Below are 22,256 nucleotides of genomic sequence, written 5' to 3' on the forward strand. Positions count from 1 at the left end.
CGCACTGCACCACAAGTGATCAAGTCCCGTAGATCACGGTCATTTTAAAGTATCGAGCCATTTCCATGTCAAATGGTACTTGCGTGATCCACCACGACCAAGTAAATTGGCTATACAAGCTCCTGTATGTACCATAAGCCCCTCTTTTCCCACAACAAACCCGCCAGCAACTCCAAAAATGGAGCCAAAAATCTGCAAGTGACCATAACATAGGCGGATACGAGTGACCATAAGACTTTAGGTGCAACTGAGCACTCAAGTCAGCGACTTAAACCGGCCCTAGGTCGGGGGGATGTCGTCGCACTAGAATCGTTAGTACGGATTCGCAACCCCATTGGTCAATATGCGTTCAATAAAATGGGAAATCCTACTATAGTAATGCCAATAAATCACATCCTTGTCTCTAGTGCTCCCTGCATTCAAAAAAGCCTGGTAGCTGATGGAATGAACGAGCACAAGCGTGCCCAGTTAAAGGAGCTCGCTAAACTGAATGACAACTAGTGCACTACATGTGGAGAAGAGGGGCACCACCTGTCTTTTTTCTCTTAGGCGTACTGCTTAGCAAAGCAAACGGTAGGTCATAGACTGGAGCAGACAGACCTTGCTACATCGTGATCAACTATCTTCACTGCACCACCTCTCACCAGTGACAGGGCATCCTATATATTTCTGTAAATTATTGGTAAAACATATGTTGTAAATTTTCTGCCCCCCTCCCTCCCTGTTAGGATTTTTAGTTGGACTGCTCCTCTTCTTATTTTGCTTTATTCTTTCAAGTTGATGTACCATCTAGCAGTTCAACATTCTTTTAATTCAAAGTTAAATATGTATAGGTATTAAACTAATAAGATGTATCCATGCGTATATTAACTTTATTTCTTCTTATTTGAATAGGTCCAACAAATGAAAAAGGATGGGGAGTTGGTCAGCGAGCAACTTCTTAGTTTAGCATATGGTCCCAGTCGATTTGCTTCCTGTTTCATGGGCTGTATTGCAAGTGGGTATAGATTTCACACAAAAGTTCGTGAGTCTCGAAGAAAAACTCAGAATAGTGGAGTTTTTTTGTATCGGCAGAAAACATCGAGAGCTTTGCAAGCCGAAAAAGACATGAATCCGGGACCGGTGTTGTTGGTTATTATGGTGTCTTTGAATGACATAGTTGAGTTAGCGTTATTGCAATGAGAATAGAGTTCTTATGTTCAAATGTGATTGGTGGGATGTTATGACTCGCGCAGGAATAAAAGTAGATGAATATGGTTTCATTACTCTGAACTTTACACGAACCTTAGCTACAAATGAACCATTTATTCTAGCATCTCAAGCTAAACAGGTTTTTTATCTCCAGGATAATTTGGATGATAATTGGCGAGTTGTGTTGAAGACTCTTCCAAGGGACTTGTATGATATGGGTTCAGTAGTTGAGCCGACTCAAGATAATATGTCTTGCATGCAGCAAGATGTAGATAACATAGTTGACAACACACACAACATTAACGGTTGGACTAGGAGTGAGATTGATGGAGTAGAAGTTGTTGCGAATATTGTTGATGAAGATGTCGTTGATGTTGATGAAGACTTCATCAATGATAGTGATTGTGATGAAGACATCATTGAATACAGTGACGAAGATTATATGTAGTTTGCATTTTTTATGTTGTTTTTTGTTTTGGGAGTGGTTATTATGTGATTTTAGTTTGCTCTGTTTCTCGTCACCTATGATGTCATATATATACAAATATTTTTCAGTAGTGACCTTTTTTTGTAACTTTTTACTAACAATTCAAGATGGTATCACTAAACAATGTCATATATATCAGTTTCTACTGTCTTCCTTGATGGATTTAATTTGATGAATTGCTTTCCGTGACGATTTAGACATGCAATGGTAAAACGACTACTAGAAGATCCCAGTGGTGGCGGTAAGTTTAAATTTACGTGGACCTTCGATCAATTTCATTACTGTTTGACGTGTAATTAATGTGGGTCATATGTGGACAGCTGGAACGTGGGTTAGAGGCACGTCTACCCTTCCTAAGGTATTTGACCAACCAAATGGCTCAAAGTTGGAATTGCTATGGAAAGACAAACAACCAGTGGGGCCTCTGAAACATCCAAGCTTGTTCTCTGAATCTATTGGAGTATTAATGGCAATGTCACGTCGATTTAACTAGACAAATAATTGGGAGCTCCAAGATGTAGGCCACAAACAGTGGTTATGGGATAACATTAATGTAACGCCCGTATTTAAAATACGTTTTTTTTTCTATTTATTAATTAATTAAATTATTTATTTAAAAATCGGCTGGATTGGATTCGGGATACGTGGGCCTGGTTTCTGGGCCCGAGTCTGTATTGGGCTTGGGTTTCAAACCCAAGTATATATTCGTATTGTTTTGGAGAATAGGGTTCTAAGAATAAAAATGGAGGCAGAGCTAGAAACCCGTTTGCTAGAGTGTGGAGTGCGACGACTCGGACTCGGAGGAATTTCATCGAGCTGTTCATTATTGTGAGTAGATATTTTATAAATTTTTTTTTATTAAAGTCTCGTTACTGTCGGTTTCTTTTCGGTTGAAATATGTGTGTTATTAAACTTGGAACTCTGGAAATTTTATTTGAACTGTTGAACTGTGATACTTTGCCTTAAACTGTCGAAGCTTCGAGAAGCTGTTAATGGCGGCAAGCCAAAACCAAACGGTTGTCCTGTGTACGGTTTGATACTATTAGTATACTATTTGAAACTGTTTGTGTATTCCTCTTGTTGTATTGATTGGGGTTGGACTGTGGAAGCTCTGGACAGGGGTTAATGGAGGCGCAAGCTCATATGGTTTTCTTTAATTCATCTTTGTTGTTGTGTTGTTGGGTTTGGTGTTGATTAAATCGTGATTAGGGAAGGGGCTGTAATGCCGTTGAGATTAATTGGTGTGGAGATCAGTTGGAGAGGAGTAGGGTAGTTCATGCTCTGCTTAAGCTCTGTAAAAAGTGCTAATGGCGGTTAGAGGAAATCGCGCAGTCGATTAGAGTAGGTGAAGTGTTATTGTTGGGAAGTGTCGGGTCGTGTAGTGTGTGTGAGGGTGGTAGATGGGAGCTGTCGAAGCTCCATTAATGGCGGCGGGAAGTATTTCAGATCTGGATTTAGGAAGAGTTTTGATGTTATGATTTTCGGTTTTTGCTTTAATTAAAGGCGTTTGGTTTTTGATAAGGAGTAAAATCGGTTTGATGAAGTGAGGAGTGGGTGGCCAGCGCGATTTGGTGGCTGGTGGTGGAGGAAGAGAAGCCTGGAGAAGATGAACAGTAGCCGATTTGGGCTTGGGCCTTAGGTGATTGTTGGGCCATATTCATTTCTATTTTCTGTTTTGGGCCAATTTTAAATCTTTTGAGTTTGGGCCGATCCAAATCTTTTAAGTTGGGCCGGTTCTATTTTTTGGATGGGGCCAGTTCTAGTTTTTGGTATACATGGGTCGATTTTCTTTTATTTTGGGGCCGGGTTCTAAGGTTTGGGCTTGGCCAGTTGGGTCCGAACCATTACCTTAGTCATGAGCCCATGAGCCATGCACATTGACCTTAGCAACGAACCATGGCTATGACCCTGAACCTGTTGAACATGGAACGATAGTTTGACTTTGACAATGACGTGTTGACTTTGACCGTTGACCATTGACTATTGACTTTGACCGTTGACCGTTGACTTTGACCTTTGACCGTTGACTGTGGAATGTTGACTTTTTCCAGTTTTTCACATATTTGATTTTATGGACTATTGTAATAATAAAATATTGTCAAACATTGTATAACCTTGTTTGTCATTATCTAATTAAGTTTTGACGTGAGTAGTGCAATATAATATTGGCACGTAACTAGAGGGGAATTCTGATAATAAGAATTTGATATATATGTTTTTATGAGTATTAAATTATATACGGACTTAGATTCATGGACTTTGATTGTGGACTGTTGACTGTTTAATTGTGTTACGTTTTTATATATTAAATTGTATGGACAAATCAAATGCTAAAATGCTGTGGAAGTTTGTATAAATTTGGTTGTCATTATCTAATTAAGATTTGACGTTGATATTGTGACATTATATAATATATTGGGATATATATATTAAATGCAATAGTTTGGAGATATAGCTTTATATAAACGCTTCATTATTATATATGTGAGATGCTACTATGAGGTAGTATAGTATTGGTGAATATTTTTCCACGGGATTGTGGCTTAGTGCAATAACATATTGGCACGTGAAAGAATGAAAGTGGTTATGAGATATAATTAAGATATTTCTAAATATTGTGGCTTAGTGCAATAAGGTATTTGACCTGCACGTGATATAGTGGAATTATTATGAGTCATAAATGTATGACACCTGAATAAATTATGTAACGAAAATCCTAGAACCTGACTACCATAACTCATGTGATTTGCCCTGTGTGGGCGTATGTGATATGATTGGCCCTTCTGGCGTTTCAGTGAATCTGAATGGCCTTCGGGCGTAAGTAATGTGATTGGCCCTTCTGGCATTTCAGTGAATCTGAATGGCCTTCGGGCGTAAGTAATGTGATTGGCCCTCCTGGCGTTTCAGTGAATCTGAATGGCCTTCGGGCGTAAGTAATGTGATTGGCCCTTCTGGGGTTTCAGTGAATCTGAATAGCCCTTCTGGCGTAGCCGAATAGTGGCTTGATTATTCCGTTCGCAAAATAGAACGAGACGCGCGATATTTTATGCCGAATAGTGGCAGTACTTGCATAATGACTTCCGTGTGAGGGTTACCTGGTGTGCGGCATCCCACTCAGGGTAGTTACGCACGGAGTGGTTCATTATGTAAGGGGAGGCATGTGGATGTACATGTTCGGCGTTGGGAAGCGATTGTGGTAGCCAGGAAAACTAGGTAAGACATAGATACGATGTGATTTTAGGGACACGCAAAGAAAGCCTTAAATAATATAATTATGGTAATATGTTGGTTATTTGTTTAGTTAGAACCTAAGGCGCCTCGATGGAGGAACTACATGCCTTATTTATTATACATATAGTTTGTTGTGTGGTTAGTGGGAAGTTAAGGCGCCTCAGTGGAGGAACTATTTGCCTTAATTATTGTACTTAAGGATGTTGTATTAGTCGTTGAAAGTTAAGGCGCCTCGATAGAGGAACTAACTGCCGTATGGATTGTGTATATATATGTATAATTATATGTTGTATTTTAGAGCTACTCACACCAGTATTTTTATAATGCTGAATCTGACCCGATTTGCATGTTTGCTTATCGGGTGTGTTCATTAAATAAACATAGTTGATAAGTCTTGACAGGTTTAGTGTTGAAGAAGATTGGTTGCTGCTTGTGGTTTGCGTTAGCGTCGCATTTCAAGATAGGCTTTGTTTTCCTTTGAGGTGATATATATTTTCAGTTGAGATAAAGTTATTTGTATTTTCATTTGTTAATTTTTGTAATGAAGAGGACTTTGGTTTAAGATTAAAATTTTTATTGGTTTTTAAATTATCCGCATATTTAAACTGTTTATGGGTTTTTGGAAGTGGAGAGTGCGTCACACCTCAGAGATCGAAGAGTCGGGAACAAATAATGTTTTTCCGAATTCTGTCGAAATTCGGGATGTGACAATTAAGGTATGGACTTTTGGAGTTGCTGCACATATACTTGTTAATAGAAAAACATTGTCTAATTCATTTCTTAGTAGAAATATGATTCCTCATAGTATAGACATAAATGCAGCATTGCTTAAGCTTTTTGTCTCTCATTTTAGGATTCATGGGAACTTGATGAGACTCGGAAGGAGCCCACTTTGGGTCCAATTTCCTCGGACGAATTCAGAAACAAAAAAAGTAAATGGAAAAGGAAATTTTATACCCCCTACACCACATATGAAGAGCGTGTAAGCCATAGGCCACACCAACTATCACAACAAGAGTGGGTTCAGCTTGTGGAGTTTTGGGATACTCCGGAGCAGCAAGTAAGAGAAAGTGTAATATTTAACTTATATATTTTTACATAGTACAATACTAACTAAGTTCAATTCGTATGCATTATGTATTATGTGTAGGCCATTTCTGAACGTAACAAGGCTAATCGTGTTAAGCAAATAGCGAAGCACGCTGCTGGAAGAATAAGTTTTCCTCAATTTGAAGAGATAATGGTACATATGCTTATTATTTTTATATTCCTAATATGGTATTGAATTATATTAGTAACAATTAGTAAATTTCTTTATGTTTGGTTAGAGTAAGGAGCACGGAGCACCCCCTTCCCTAGGAGATCTTTTTGTGAGGACTCACACAAGTTCAAAAACGCATGACGCTCTTGATGATCAATCAAGAGATTACATTGTATGTATCAGTTTGATCCTTAGTAATGGCTTCAACTTGAATATCCTACTCGGTTGTATTTAATATAGTATGTGTATCTTTTTCCTGGAATATGTAGGAGAAAATGAATCACCTAGCAAGTAGAGATGAACATGGGGCACAACTACCTCTCACAAATGAGATTTATATGGAAGTGATGCCTCCAGAGCGGCATGGACGTGTGAGGTTGAGGGGACGAGGTGTAACACCAACCAGCTACTTTGGCTCCCGATTATCTTCGAACAATTGGGTGAATGACCTGGAAAACCAGGTGGTTGAAATGAAAAGAGTAGGGGAAGAGAAGGAGGAGGAAAGGCAGCGTGAGATTGAAGAGATGAGGAGGCAAGCAAGCACAGGATAAAGATGAGCAAAGGCAACGTGAAATGGATGAGATGAAGAGACAATTCGATGCCCGAGATCACGGACATGGAAGCCGCGACTAATGCAAAAGCTCTTGGAGATGACTACAACTTCGTTCAAGGCTCTTTCTTCCAATTAAGTAAGTCAATCCTTAACTTGTCATCTGTCCTGTCCTCTGTCATATGTCCCTTGCTTGTTTCCTGTTTATATGTCTAATCCTATTTTAAGTTTTATCAATTCCCCCTCTTTCATATTTATCCCTTTTGTTAAGAAGTATGCATTGAATATATGATTACAGGCCAGGTCTTACTTCAATAGAGCCCAATAACACGATTGAATTTCCTCCAGCTAGTTTACCTAACATGTTTTCACTACTTGGGAAGGCAGATAGAGACATATTAGATGCCATATGCTTCTCTTTAAACATGAGAAGTTCAGCATTCACAGGAATACTTGATAATGTGCCCCTTAAAGTTCGGGAAATTTCTTCTTTAGTCCTGTTAGTTTCCTGTCATTTGAGACCATCACCATATCAGGGAGCACAGCACCATAGTCTAGCAGCACAAGAAGATGGACATTTGGCTATGTTTTCTAACCATGAACATCAAGCTGATAAAAACTTGATAACTATTGTCAAGTCAGATAGACCAGGTCTACACATAAGTTAAATAATAATAACTTACAAGCCAAAAAAAAATTTGAATTTATAGAGAGAACTAAAACCATTCCAAATTTCGTAAAAGAATTCTCGGAAAACCGAGCTTTAAAGAAGACCTAAAGTTACTTACTCACTTGGGTGTTTCTTCTTGGAAATCTGTAAGTGATAGTGAAGTGTGTTTTTGTTTTTTTTTTTTTTTCAGTTCGGTGGTAGATTTGATTCATTCACTTAGATTTTCCTCTTTTTTCTTTTTTGAATCAATCTGATTCTGATGAGTTTATTCTCAAGGGTAAGAGGGGGAATCAAATTTACTTTATTGACTGCCTTTTTTTTTTTTTTACAGACTGATTGTTTTATGACTTTGATCTGAAAGTGGGTCACATCAGCAGGTGGGTTGTAGGGTATACAAGCCTAGGGGCTATACTGTAGGGGGTTGTAGGGGTTTCAAGGGTAATTTTTTCTTTCTTTTGCTTTCTTCTTTAGGAGTTGTGTGTCACTCAGTTAATCACTGCTTCGTTTTCTTTCTTTGTTTTTCACCTTCATATTTCTCTCTCCTCCACCTCTAGTTTTCTGCTTCTTATCTTTTCGTCTAAGTTGAGAAAGTACTTGGTTTTCTTCTTCCTTGTTTTTCAAGTTGGTGGTGATGATGATGAAAATGGGTGGATATAATGTTTGTGAAACTTTTACTATGGTCATGTCTGTCTACTTTGACAACTTTTTCTGTTCACTTACTTGGTGATTCGGTTTGGAATCTTGTGAGAGCTGAAAAGCTTCAGGTGGGGTTCTTTCCTTATTAGTTTTAGTGCTCTTGGTAGGTTTTCTTTTTATTCGTATTTTTTTTTACTGTTTCAACTCATAGGTCTTAATTCCCATTGATGTACGTATTCATTAATTTGGTATAAAACTTGTTTTGCTGGGTTTAGATGACATGGATTGACTATTGTACTCATTCTCCTTTTTGGTGCTGCATTTGCTCGCTCTTTAATATCATTGGCTCTGAATTACCTTCCCGTTCAATTTTTGGTCTTATTTTGTCGGACGACTTGGACTGTTTAGAGACGTTAGAATAATCCTCTTATGTCTCGACTTAATTATTGGTAATTCAAATTCTTTTTTCATATGTGATGCCTATGTTCTTTTGCCTTCTAGTGGATGCATTTTTGAAATTTGAATATATAGAAGTTAAACTGGGGCATTATTTTTTTGGGCAGCATATCTGAATTTTGAGAAATTCATTTCTTCATTTTGCACCTGATATCACCCTATTGATTATCATTCAGAATATGTGTGTTGGTTCTAATGTAAGCTTTGTACAGGGGACCAAATGCTCTCGAACAAAGAAAAGGTAATATGAGCTAAAGCCACTAGCTAGTTTATATATCTTATTATTATTTTTTTCTGTTCATGGCTTGATACATGTTGGACATGGCTACAATCTAATCATTGATTGGTATGTGTAGGCTCAGAAGATCGATATATGGTAACAAATGGCCAATTTTGCGAAGGCGGTATCAGTCAGGTATGTAAACATGCTTTCTTGTCATGGATGTTTCTTTTCTACTTGTGCCTTCTAAACCACTAATCTACATAACTTTGTTTCATAGACATTTCGAAAGTTAATTTTCTTCTTCCATTTAATTGTCTAACAGATGGCTAATTCCCCCTCTTTCATGTGTATCCCTTTTGTTTTTGCAGAATTGATGATCGAGGAGGCTGGGCTAAATATTGTAGGGCTGCATATGCACGATCAGTTTCGACATCACAAGGATTTTTTTTATTTTGGTCCATACGTACTATTGGTTGGATATATAGTAGCTAGGGTTGTACTTGGTTGACTTTTGTACTTCATGATGGATTTTTAGTGAAGTTATTTTGTGGTTTTTTATGTTTTTTGCTAGACTAATTACTCTTAAGAATATAAGGAAAAAATTGTTGGTTTATATTATATAGTATATTTCATAATTACTTGTTTCAATGTGGAATGAAATTTAACTTTGTATTCACTATCGTAATTTTATGTTGGTATAGTCTGGTTTGTTTATGCTAAATTTTGTTTCAAAATAAAAATAAAAATAAAAAGCTAATTGCTGCAAAAAAAATGCGGAAAGAAAGTGAAGCAACACTTCTTGCCGCGGTCAGTTGCTACAAAACAAATTTAGTGAGTAATTGAAGCAAAATTTCTTGCCGCCACCGTCGTGGGCAATTAGGCATCCTTTTGTAGCGGCCACCACTCAAGGCAAATGTATTTTGATATTTAAAAAGCGAAATAATTAATTCAAATTTAATAAACATTTAGCATGGCATGATCGGCAACATGTCTACTCTTTTGCCGCGGTGGCACAATGTCGTGGCAAAAAACTTCTTTCCACACCTTGTACTGCCTCGGGCATGGCTAAATGTTTTCCTGTGGCAAAACGCTTCTTGCCACGAAATTTATACTTTTAGCCACCGGTTCTGACCGTGGCGAAAACCTGTTTTTTTAGTAGTGGGCTTAAGGATGGGAGCTTGCAGTTCTCTGAAGAAAATGAGTGTCAGTGCTAAATTTCCAACATGTGAAAACGATTTGATTAAAATTATCACTGCATGAATTCATGTGAAGGAACAAAGTCCAGTGTGTTATGTATGTCAGAATGAAGTCCCAGTATCATACATCAATAATGACGACAACAATATAGTTTTGTATAGAGTTTAATTCCTAATTCCTAATCTATTAGAGCATCTTTAGGAGAGCTACCAAAAAAACACCAAAATTTTGAACCAAAAAAACACCAAACAACTTTAGGAGCAACATCAAAATTTCACCAAGCAACTACGCGGTTTTGCCAAAACCGCGCCATATAGCCCACGCGGTTTTGCCAAAACCGTGCCACTAAAGCCCAACTAAAAGGCCCAAGCCTACGCGGTTTTCAGAAAACCGAGCGGTGTTCAGAACACCGCGTGCTACTTCTATATAAACAGCTCCAAAATTGCGCGGTTCAGTCACTTTCACCTCTTCTCACAATTATAAAACCCTCTCCTTAGTTAAAAAAAAACAAAAACCTACCTAAACTCTTGAAATTTTATATGGATCCTTTTGAACATTTCGACGGTGATGATTGGCAGTACACACATGACATTGGCGATGGGGGAGAAACACCCGAGGAAGTACAATACGGTGGGGGAGAAGAACCCAAGGATGTCGCGCCGACTGATAGACATCTGTATGTACTAGAGTATCAGATGAACGACTTCGATTGGCAATTTGCACCTGGAGAAGCACTTGATATGGAAGTTGTGTTTTCTACACGTGATACAAAACACGTGTCGAGAGCAGTGCCTAATACTCAGGTAATTAATTAGTTTTGATTAAATATTTTGAATATTAATTAGTTGAGTTGGACCAATTAATTATTTATCTTATACGCATTATTTTTTTTCATAATATCAGCATATTATTGACTACCGAGTTAGATCGGCTTTACATGGTGTTAGAGAGTGGTGGAAGGTTATTAAGAGTTTGGATGAGTTTGTACATATTAGAGATAGTATTTTGTATACACCTTTGGGTCTTTTGGTTGATGTAGATTATGAGAAGGCTGATTAGGCAGTGGTCATAGCTTTAGTAGAAAGATGGTGGAGTAGAACTCATACATTTCATTTCCCTTGTGCGGAGTTAGGGTTCACACCACTAGACTTCACTATGATTTCTGGGTTGAGTATCGGTATAGGTCAACCGATACCTTTTCATACAAATTATGAGAATATGGATAGTATGCTTATGAGTTTTCCTCCTTTGGGTGCGGATGCTTATGATTCTTCTGGTATTAAGCTAGCGGAGTTAGCTTTGACTGTTCTACCTGGTAGTGAGGGTGCTGATGTATTTGGGTGCTGATGTATATGTTAGGGCTTTCTTGATGTTTTTTATTGGGCATGTTCCGCTTCCCAATGGTCATTCTACAATACGACTAGGATATTATGCTTATGTATCTGATTTGCATGCTATGAGAGATTATGACCTGGATAGCTCAGTATATGCCACATTGATAGCGGCGTTAGATAAAGCTTCACAGACATTCGGAAGTAGAAGTCCTCAAATTGCAGGATTCACAGGACTTTTAGAGATTTGGTTTTATGAGTACTTTCGAACTCTTTGTCCTAACATAGACATGATTGCTGATACTCGCACTAGATTTGGTAGTTAGTCAGGGCCTCACTTGACTTGTAACAGGGGGCAGATTAGAAATAATGTCTGTATGGCTCGTACTCAGATTGATATTAGATCATTGTCATCTATTGAGTGGAGACCTTGGCGTTTGACTACTGCCTTTAACGATCCAGTTGTGCAACATGCTTGTGTGTTGTCCGTCCGCGAGTTAATGTTTGCCGCCGCGTGACGCGTATGGTTTGGTCTTTGTGGCGACAGATGTTGGAGGCAGATGACTAGACGTTATGGAGTTCCATGTGCTCCCATGCCAGATGTTAGTGATGTGAAGTCGTGGGGTAGAATTCAAGTTCATGAAGTTCATGCCAGTGGTGGTCCTAGGCCAGATGCGTCTTCTTTTGTTGTTGAGCAGACTGCTGATCAGTATTATAGATGGTGGAACCATGTCTCCATGGGTCCGTTGTTGCCCCCTGTTAGTCGGGCTAGCAACTTCGAGTTTGTGGGCCTGGAAGGGATGAGATGTGAGCTACGTATTCCTCATCCACCACAGCCTGTTTACAACCCACAACCTCTGAATGCATATCATCCAGCTCCTGTGTCTACCAGTAATCCTCAGATGTTTGCTGTGTGTGGACCTGATGGGGAGGCTAATTACATTTCCATTCCTGAGGTGCCTCGTGCTTGTTTCCATGAGTTAGAGCCGCAGATTGATCAGTATACCACGGTGAGTTTAGTTATTTTATTTTTCTTATTAATTATATATATAATATGTACTCACAATGTATTTTCTTGGATTTTTAGGCTGAGATTCGGAAAAGATATGAGAACCAGATTTGTATGTTTGATGGGATGAGGACTGTCGTGTATCATTATAGCCAAGAAAGGGAGAAGGCATATTCTCAGACATATCAGCAATCCCAACGTGCATATGACGAGACTCGAAAAGTGTACGAAGATATTCAGGAGGTGTACACGCAACAACATCAGGGATATGAGGAACTTCAGGCTGAGGTAGTTAACCTTCGTGCAGACAGAGAAGATCTTGATTCTCAGGTTAGGAACTTAAAGGAGTAGCTTAGGAATATCCAAATAGATAGAGGAGAGAGATCGAGTGGTAAGGGGCGTAAGAAGATAGCTAAATAAATTTGATGTAATATGATAGGTTTTGGATCATTTTGGATATTATATGATTGATAAAATGTTCATAATTCACGTCTATTGTTTTCAGTTACTTATTTTCTTAAGTCCGAGGTCCACAGTCCAAAGACCCAAGTCCAAAGTCCAAAGTCCAATGTCCGTATAGTCGTACGTTTTAATCAAGTTACCTTACTCACGTGGGTTTGGTAAGATAGGTCGAGTAAGGGATCGTCCAGACCTTAGGGCTCAGAAAAGGTTCACAACTGGCCCGGAATTACAACTTTTGGTTAGTAGGATTTTAGGTTTTTTAGTTGGTTTTAATTAAATTAACGGTAATGCAAATAATGTAAATTACTACGACGATTATATATAGGTAAACAAAAATAGAGAAACAGGGAGAGAGTTAATCATACTCATGCAAGAATCATTTTTTAACAGTTTATATTACCACATCACTACATCTCTAATTCGTCTCGTGTTCGGAGACGATGTCGAGTATTGATCCCTAGCGCATGCCCACATCTCTGAGCCGCATCACACTAGCATAAGGAGTTGAACTAATATTTCATCTCTGGAATATCATTTCAGCTCCTGACTCGATTCCACATCAGCTGGACAAATTGGAGAGCTGACTGACACCATAGAGTCATGCGCGAGACATTTTGGGTCGCACCCGAGACTGTTCTGGAGCATCAGCACTCTAAATTTGTACAGTCTCAGTCATTTTGGGACCGGATGTCTAATCTATGCCTAAATCCTAAACAGCGATTCTAGAATATTAACGAGTCAATCCGGATTCTCACACGAGCAGCATAACCCTCCCCCTGAGGGGGGGAATTAGCTCATGGTCATTGAAGGAATAATAAAACTTGTTGTAGACATTAAGTAAATAAATGCAGGACAAGAATTAAACTAGAAAAGAAATGACTGTTATTAAGGGTAAAATGACTTACAGTATTTAAGCTGCTGGAAAGTAAATGACGGAATGTAAGTGCTGAATTAAAACTAACTACTGCTAAGCGGAAGCTAGAGCATAAAATGCTGAAGGAAAATATATGAAGGCCACCCCTCATATATATATAGGCTGATATATGAAGGCTACCCGTGAATGATTTAATTGAGTTTTGGCCTTATGCTAATTGAAACATTCAAAACTTTGATTTTTTATCCGTTTTAATTTTGTCTTTTACCTTATTAAGGTTTCGTCCTTTAGCTAATTTCAATTCAAACCACCGGGTTTGAATTGGTGCGATAATCTTCTATATATTGAGGTGGCACCAAATTAAAACCATCACTTGCCACCTGCCTATGCTAACTCATCATGCTTTCTGGGCCTGCAGAGTGGGTCCACTTAGTTTGTCCAGTGGTGGCGCCAATTTTGGCGTTTTTACAACTTTCTGTCTTTGCGTAGAGTTTGTCGCTCTGGCAGTTCACTAGCCAACGTCGACACCCCGATTTATCCGATTTGAGCTTCGGAAGTTTGCTGCTTCTTTATATGTGGACCCGTTCTGCACTGGTCCTGTTCTTTTGGAAACTTCAGCTCTAGTCAGGCTTTGTTGGGCTTCACTAGGGTTGAGTGGGAAACTTCAAATATTCCAGTATTCCCGTGCTTCGATGCCGCGTTTATCATTATATTTATTTTAAATGCGGAAACCTGCAAAAGTACAAAAATATAATTATTACATGATTATTAAACACATAATCGACCAAAATGCTATGTCTCTCGGGGTTTAATATTACAGTTTTGGGTGCTTATCAATGATTATATCATAATCATAGATTTTGGACTGCATAATCATAATCATAATCATAGGTTTTTAATTTCTTTATTTTTTTCGATTTTAAATCACAATTCTTAATTTCTTCAATTGCACAATTATTAATTTCTTAACTTCTATGCAAAACTCATAATTTTTCAAGTTTTATGCACCACAGTTCTAATTTTCATAAAAAGCGCACACGGTTTTGCCAACACTGCGCCCATAAAAGCCCAAGCCCACGCGGTTTTGCCAAAACCGCGACATAGAAGCCCATTTAGCAGCCCAAACCCACGCGGTGTTGAAAAAACCGCGCGGTTTTGGGAAAACCGCGTGAGTGATTTGCTACAACATCAAACCTGGAACCAAATATTGGCCGATTTGGTGTTTTTTTTGGTGTTTTCATCAACATGTAACTCTCCTGAAGTTGAAAAAACACCAAATTTTTGAAAATTTGATGTTTTGTGCTAGGTTGATATCACTCTTAAAGATGCTCTTAGATGCCAATTAGAGCAGTAAAATAGATGAAACATAATTTTCTGAACCCCAATCCGGCAGCTTTCATCTGCAGCAACGGATATCCTATATTTTCCTTTTGCAACATAAGTCACATGGCCAAGACCTTCCCAATCATCTCTGTGTATTTGTTGCTCAAAGAGAACAGGAGTCACTCCCATTTCTGCAAGATCGTAGTAACAAAGGGAAACTTCATTATTATACGACTGTTAAGTACTCAATAGCAAATCAAGCAAAGATATATAGCAGGACGCTCCACTTCTCAAGACTTTTCAATGTTGAACTGCAGCATGTTCTGACCAGGAAGTCTCTGCTGCACCAGCTGGAATGGATTGAAGAAAGTACAGTGGCCTCCTATATGCCCCGATAACATCTCTGTAACGACCTTTCCGATCTTTGTCTCTGAACGCTTCTTCTGCGCGCAAGTAAGGCCTCATCATAATCTAGCAACCTCAGATCCTATCTAAATTGAAAGAGAATCAGAATAATGCTAAACACCTGCTAAAATCAGTGAACATCTACAATGAGCCTGGAGCTAAACCGGCAATTCTGCGATGAACCAAGTGGCGGCCACTATCTGACCAACCTGGATCAAAATGCTGCAGGTACGTGGAGATTAATTTCAGTGACGTCCATATTTAATCTTTTTTTAAACTGCCTTCCATTAAATTTCTTGATGTTCCTTTTGCATATGTGAAATGTGCTGCAGTGATTACATAGTTACAGGCAGCTGTTGAGGATGTGTGCGTTCCATGGCCTCCAAAGTCTCTTGGCGAGTCATAATCGAAGTCCTTTGGCTGAAGGATCGAGCCCCTATGAGCTTGAAGTTGCAATTGGAAGGCATGAATGATGTTTCATTTTCACAGGTACCTTTCCATCTCTCTGGCATTGGTGTCATTCCTCTGTCATTGAAACTACTGCCCCCTGGCCAAATGCCAGTGTCAAGTATACCGATAATCAAATCTTTACCATATGAAACTGCAGGCCATACCAGACTTGGCATTCAGGGTGAACCTGCAGTCATTTTTAATCACATCATACCATGGCCTAGTAGTTCCTGTAACTCAGATAGCTGAGATGGTGTTAGCCTCTTGTAACTGCAATGGGTCCACAAAGATTGGTATGAATTCGTCGCAATGGGGGAAGAAACTAATCCTGTTCCTCCTACCGAGAGAAATCAGAACCTACCAAACTGGCGTACTCCGAACTCCAATGATCCTGAATCTTAATAAATTAATTCACTTCATAAAGCAAACAAGTGACCCATTTCAGTTCATGGCAATAGTGATGTCTAACGAATTCAAACCTGATTATGAGAGGATTGAAGGTTTCAGCCAGGGCAGGGCAGGGTCCCAGACAGAAAATAATAAGATAATTGTAAAAGTGGACAAAACAGACTCACATTTCCCAGCGTAGAAAGCGCAAGAGTAATGTTTCTTCGTTGTAGGTATCTTGCATTGATGAGAGCGATGCCAATATGTATCGATGCCATGATGCATTTGTTGAGAAGGATGTTGGCTTTCCAATGACTTCTTTCGAGTGATTACATATTCAACATCATTTAAAGTTTAATCACAATGGCAGCAACACCTATCTTTGCATTTTGTTCAGTCTAAAAGGATAGTCCGTATCCCATACTCCGCGACACCATTGACTCTATTGGCCTCTTCAGAGTCACAATCCATTGTTAATGTAACAAAAATCAGACTTTGAAAACATAGAAGACTTACACATTCCCATTAGAACATCCTCTTGGACCAGTGCCTTCCCATGTGAAATTGTTATAAGAAACATCCATGTAAGACAGTCACCATGTAAGGTCATTTTGTTCTAAATCAACATAAGAAACTCCTAAAAACATAAGAGGAAAGTATACTTGTTCAAGCATGCACCTTCTACCTTTTGCTGGACACCATAACATCCAAGGATAGAAAATGAAAAAAAAAAAAATAATAGATTAAAGGGGATTGCTCAAGTGGTTGGAAGAGCTGATAGAAACTAAAAGTACCCTAAGTATAGAAACTCAGATAGGCACTTTAAGTTAAATAACTACAGAGGTAAACTAAGCTGGGGAACTTAACCGAGTCTACAGTTTAGAGTAGCTCTTAAAGAGTGATAATTAGTTTGCCTAAGTCGACCGACCTCTGTACCAATCAACAATCAATCCAAATAATCCTGAAATCATTTCAAGTGCCATGCAAAGTAACAAATAAAATAAAGACATGAATATTAAGGATATATACGTACACATTTCTATTTCTTCCCAAGACCCATGCAGGTATAGCTCCAGTAAGCATGTTCCGGGTCAGATATCTAATTAGGAAAAACAAAAAGTGCAACACTGACGTTAATGAGGATAAGGTGCCAGTAACAATTTTTTAGAAAATCAACTTACATGAAGTCCACTTTTACTAAATTTGCGAAAGATGTTGGAATTTCACCAATCAAGTTGTTGAAGCTTAAGTCTCTGCATTAAACAAAACACACACACACACGAAAATGCATGTGAGATAAAGCTACAGTTCGTACTAAAAGAAATTTGGTTATATCAAATGTTACAGGTGCACAAAGCTGATATACCATTTGGTTTGGCTATGGTAATAGAAAAAAAATTGGTTCTTTATAACAGAAGTTAATATAAAAATTTTAGAGATTAATATTTTCATTTAAAGTAGATTGAAACTTGTAACAGGGATGTGGATTTACTGTGTAACCATGGCTTACTTTAGATTCTCAGGATAGGGACTAAGGATTTTGGGATATGGATTTCCACATTAATATTTAACATATTATAAGTTTTCTAGTAGAAGTTCAACCCTCCTATATAGTGGGATCGATAACTGGTTGAAGTAGTACATATACATATTTCCTTGCAACCTCCAACTCAGACCCTTTAATGATTGAATAATAGCCAAAAATCTACATAGCAACAGACAAGCAAACCAAAATTTATTCGGATAATAAAGTAAAAAGACTTACAGGTTTTTCAGTTTTTTCAGTTCCCGATATATTCAGGAATGTTTCCATGAATCATACAATTCCTCAGTATCCTACATTTTAGAAGCAGAGCTTAGGATATAATCAAAGCAAAGATATGGCAGTAGAGAATATCTTAAAAATGAAAAAAATGGAGTGTTTATCTTAAGAAGTTTAACTTACAATGTTTTCATGGATTTCATTGTACTCAACTGTGGGAAATCAAATCCCGTCCCCTTTAAATCACTAATCCTCCTGCACATTATATAAAAGTAAATCGTTTGACCATATAGACATCCGAAAGTAGTATCTAAAAGTACTTGCGGATAAAAAGCAACTCCTGTGGTCTCCATAAATTCCTGCTTTTGGGGACATAGAATGGAAACTACAACTTCAGACAAGAGTGTTATTTGCAAATTTCTTTGGAATTTTAACATCCTAAATTTGCAATAAAAGTTGCACAATTATGGTGTTGCAACTTTTGGGTAGAAGTCACAGCTTAGATTCTTTATGTACTCATCGAGGTTAGCGATTTGCTATCAGTAAAATGAATTAGAAAGACATACTTACATATCACTCAAGCTAGTCAATGCAGAAATTCCTGCAGGTATAGGCCCCTCAAGAGAGCTTCCTTGTAAATGTCTGGAACATACAGAGCCAATTATCAGTCAGTAAAGCCACTATTTTTTTTGGGGTGGGGGGGCAACAAGCAATCCAAGTAGTGCACCCCTGCAAGTTGAGTTGGATGCTACCACTGGTTAACTAAGCGAGTCAGTCTTGCCAAAAATGTAGTGTTTTTTTCTTATTCAACTGAAGCGGCTCACTAACCAGCATTCATAACCATAACAAATACACCCTAAGTCAAAATTAATAAAGTTGTGGTGTTTGGGGTTTTCATGTATTTTCCAATTTTCATGTTAAAACAAATTACGAAATTGAATATATATGTAGTCTAAAAGAAAACACAAACAAATACATAAAAAAATATTAAAATTAAATAAAATAGTATACCTCAATTGAGGTAATGAGCAACGTCTCGTCTGGCCTCTAGAAACACTTCTGTTTTATGAGCCACATCTCTTCTTATCCAATCAACATGTAATTACTCTAAGTCCCTGGAGTTAGACAGAGATGCATGCGTATAAGAAAATGAAAAAAATGATACGTAAATGTAACGAAACATATAGAACTAATGAAATAAGTAAACGAAAGAAAAAGTAGTATGGTGTGTCTCTATATTAGAGCTAAAAAATTGTGTTTGTGATTACTTGTAAAAACAAACCAACTAAAAAACAATGATGAATATGTACTATAAAGAAAAACATAACAACAACAATTACTTCGTTGTTGTAGAGAATAACAAAGGTAATTAAAGGACACCTACTTGGAACGATTTCATGTCCAAATTGCACCAAGCTTGGCTTTGGTAAAGGACTAAATGATACCATTAAACATATTCAAAATGTTCGTGTATGCTTTCCTAAAATATTCAAAATCAATTTTTCATTAACCACCACTAAGATTAAATGGTGAAATAAAGTATTTTGTAGAGAAGGTATTGGTGTATAATCAAAATATAGATAAGAAAGAATACATTACTAAGTCAAATAGATTAAAAATTGCATAATGGTTCTTCAATACTCACGGAAAAAGATGATAAGTTTATGGAAGGCACAAAAAAAGAGTACACAAAGATCACTCTCATTTGGTGTTTAGGACTTTAGGAGAAACTGGTTAACGCACAACCAATTACATATCTAGAGACAAATATAAGCAAAATGCCTATACATAATTAAAACTATTTCCTTTTTATTTTATTTTTTAAATATGAAGAAGATTTGAAAACATTGTAATAAAGATGATACTTAAAGCCTACACGAGAATAAAACAATATATAATTGGAAGTCAGACAACATAAAAGGGAAACTAAAATAAAATTCATATGAACGTACCAAGTAAAGTAAAGTCAATGGCAGCAACCAATGTTCTAAAAAACACTAGGCGGTAGTCGGGCGGTGGGAGTGCCTAGACGGGCTAGGCACTAGGCGGTTTTTTTTTTCCTAATATATATAGTAATACACAAATATACTACAAGAAATGAAGAAAATCATTTACCATAACTCAAAAAATAAACACAAACAAAGATACTTATTACAAAAATGCGTAATAGTTGAGAAATATTGACTTCATATAAAAACATATTCTTTGTTATAGTGGCATATAATTTACATTAGACTTAAGTCTTTTAAACTCATTCAAATCTTAAGCCTACACGGGCCTTTATTTTTCGACATTTAATCATTCAAAAAAAAAAAAAAAAAAAAAACTTGACTGGGCCGCCTAGACCCGCCTAGCCCGCCTAATAGGTCCGCCTAGTCAGTCCACCGATTTTTTAAACAACTAGGGCCTAGGCAAGTCGGTTGGGCACCCCTAGCGCCTAGACCGAGACCGATTTTTTAAACCAGTGGCAGCAACATATACAATGCACTTTCTTATGCAAAGGATGATATAACTCTGGTCACTGCAAGAGGGAAAAAGTACATGCATCACCTATTAGGTGCCTACCACACCTTGGAAACAAAAGGAGTAGCAAAACCGTAAAACCCGAATTGTGAAGTGTCAAATAGTCAACTCTCACCCACTTAAACTTTGTGTTGTTTTAAGGTGAACCAAAACTTCACAGTGCCTCCAAAGAAAAATCACAGACCTCAAGCAATAAAAAATGAAGAAGCAAGCGTTTTACAGGATTGAAAAGAAATAGACCAAAAATTGTGTAGTTAATTAAGCAATGGTGTCAAATAACTCATTCATAGACATGCATCTAAAAACAGAAAAATAAATAAAATAAGAAAAATTATTGGTCAATTATACATGATATAGTTCCTAAAAAGTAAAAAACATTTAAAGGAAACAAACACAATCATAACTCATAAGGGGGTAATTAGGATCAAGAATTAGACTGTCGAACTCCTAACCTGATAAAATCAACGCTGATGGGGGTGAACTATGCTAATAAAAACTAAAAATGGAAAAAATATTAGGAAATAGAAACTCAAACATAAATTAAAATCAAACAATAAAAGGATGAGAAATGCATACCATACCACTTGATCGTTAAAGTACAATTGGTCGTAAGCGGAAATTGCAGAGAAAGATGGAAGGGCAATTGATATTGGAAGTTCAAAGGTGGAGTTTTTGAGTTTGACAAAAAAGTGAAAACGCACTGATCGATTTTTCTTTCAAGAGACCAAGAAAAAAAAAATAAATAAAAAAAGGTGTGTTGAAGATAATACCCAGCAAATAAAAAACAGGCGTCGAAGATAAAGAAGGAGACGAACATTTTATTTTTATTTTCAGAAACTTTAGTCAAAAAGATTATCTAGGATACATAAGTAGGCAATCCAAAATGAACAGGTTCAATTTTGAAGTTGAAAAATTACCTGATTTTGAAGTTTCAATTTCCATGCGGTGTCTTTTCCAAGTCATTGCCTAAAGTTGGGGTGACATTTTTCCACAAATTAACAAACAAAAAATAAGACACATCATAATGAAAAAGACAGAGAAAGAAGAAAAAGAAGAAGAAGAAGGAAAAACTAAAGAAGGGGAGAAATAGAGATTTACCCGTTGATGAAAGTTTGAGGAGTCCGGGGTGAGAAGGAGAAAAGGAGACATGGAGTTTTTTGTCTCTGTGATGGTGTGAAGAAACAAGGCGGCAGTTCTGTTAGAAGATGAAATTTTGTTTGCTTAAATTTGGGAACGGTGCGTACATTCGTTGAGTTTTAGGAAAGGAATAGAAGGGAGAGACCAAAACTCTTTTTTCCCCTTCTAAACTCTTTGGATTTAAAACTTTGGTCTAAAACCGAGAATACGGGAACTAATGGGAAAATCCGGTATCCGCTTTATATATAATATAAGATTAGCGATGAAAGCACCATGGAATCTTCCACTGCACCAGAGGAACCTGGTTATATTCCCCGAGCCCCAGACCAATCTCATTATACTTCCCCATCGCCCAATTTTCATGGAGTGTGCCTGCTGAGGTAGTTTACATAATCTTATGAAAAATGGAGAAGTTATACTTCCGTATAATGGCGACAAGTTGTTTTCTTGTGACAGGTTTCATAATTTGCTTATGCTCTGAATATCTTTAAGACCGCACATAATTCTTCTTTTACTGTTTGACTTGTATGTATGTATCTCTGATCGAAATAAGTACAAGTTCCTTAATCTTGCCTATATTGCGCGCATTTCTTAGTCTTATGTTTACAGAATGCATAATGTTCTATATAGCTGTTGTTAAGTAATGTCAATTCCATTCCAATCATAGTGGTAGGATGTGTTGCAAGTACAG

The 22,256-nt window shown here is 37.5% G+C and overlaps 1 long non-coding RNA gene across 4 annotated transcripts in view; it reads right to left on the minus strand.

Moving 5' to 3' along the window:
• The window catches only part of LOC147476562 (uncharacterized), a 36,695-nt gene extending 14,554 nt beyond the window's left edge, over positions 1 to 22,141 (minus strand). Inside the window, exons 1-9 of one of the 4 annotated variants that reach the window (XR_015209092.1) lie at positions 21,527 to 22,141; positions 21,346 to 21,394; positions 18,917 to 19,020; positions 18,476 to 18,547; positions 18,089 to 18,160; positions 17,909 to 17,979; positions 17,325 to 17,396; positions 17,177 to 17,242; positions 9,739 to 9,893 (exon numbers count right to left, since the gene is read on the minus strand). This is a non-coding gene — a long non-coding RNA (uncharacterized LOC147476562). Of the gene's footprint in view, positions 1 to 9,738; positions 9,894 to 14,474; positions 16,236 to 16,331; positions 17,243 to 17,324; positions 17,397 to 17,908; positions 17,980 to 18,088; positions 18,161 to 18,475; positions 18,548 to 18,916; positions 19,021 to 19,857; positions 20,226 to 21,345; positions 21,395 to 21,526 lie in introns of those variants that run through there. The other 3 variants (XR_015209089.1, XR_015209091.1, XR_015209090.1) reach the window with 3 other exon arrangements.
• Positions 22,142 to 22,256: the final 115 nt, after the last annotated feature.

The sequence above is a fragment of the Coptis chinensis genome, chromosome 9, assembly GCF_015680905.1.
Source record: "Coptis chinensis isolate HL-2020 chromosome 9, ASM1568090v1, whole genome shotgun sequence".
Classification (NCBI taxonomy): domain Eukaryota; kingdom Viridiplantae; phylum Streptophyta; class Magnoliopsida; order Ranunculales; family Ranunculaceae; genus Coptis; species Coptis chinensis.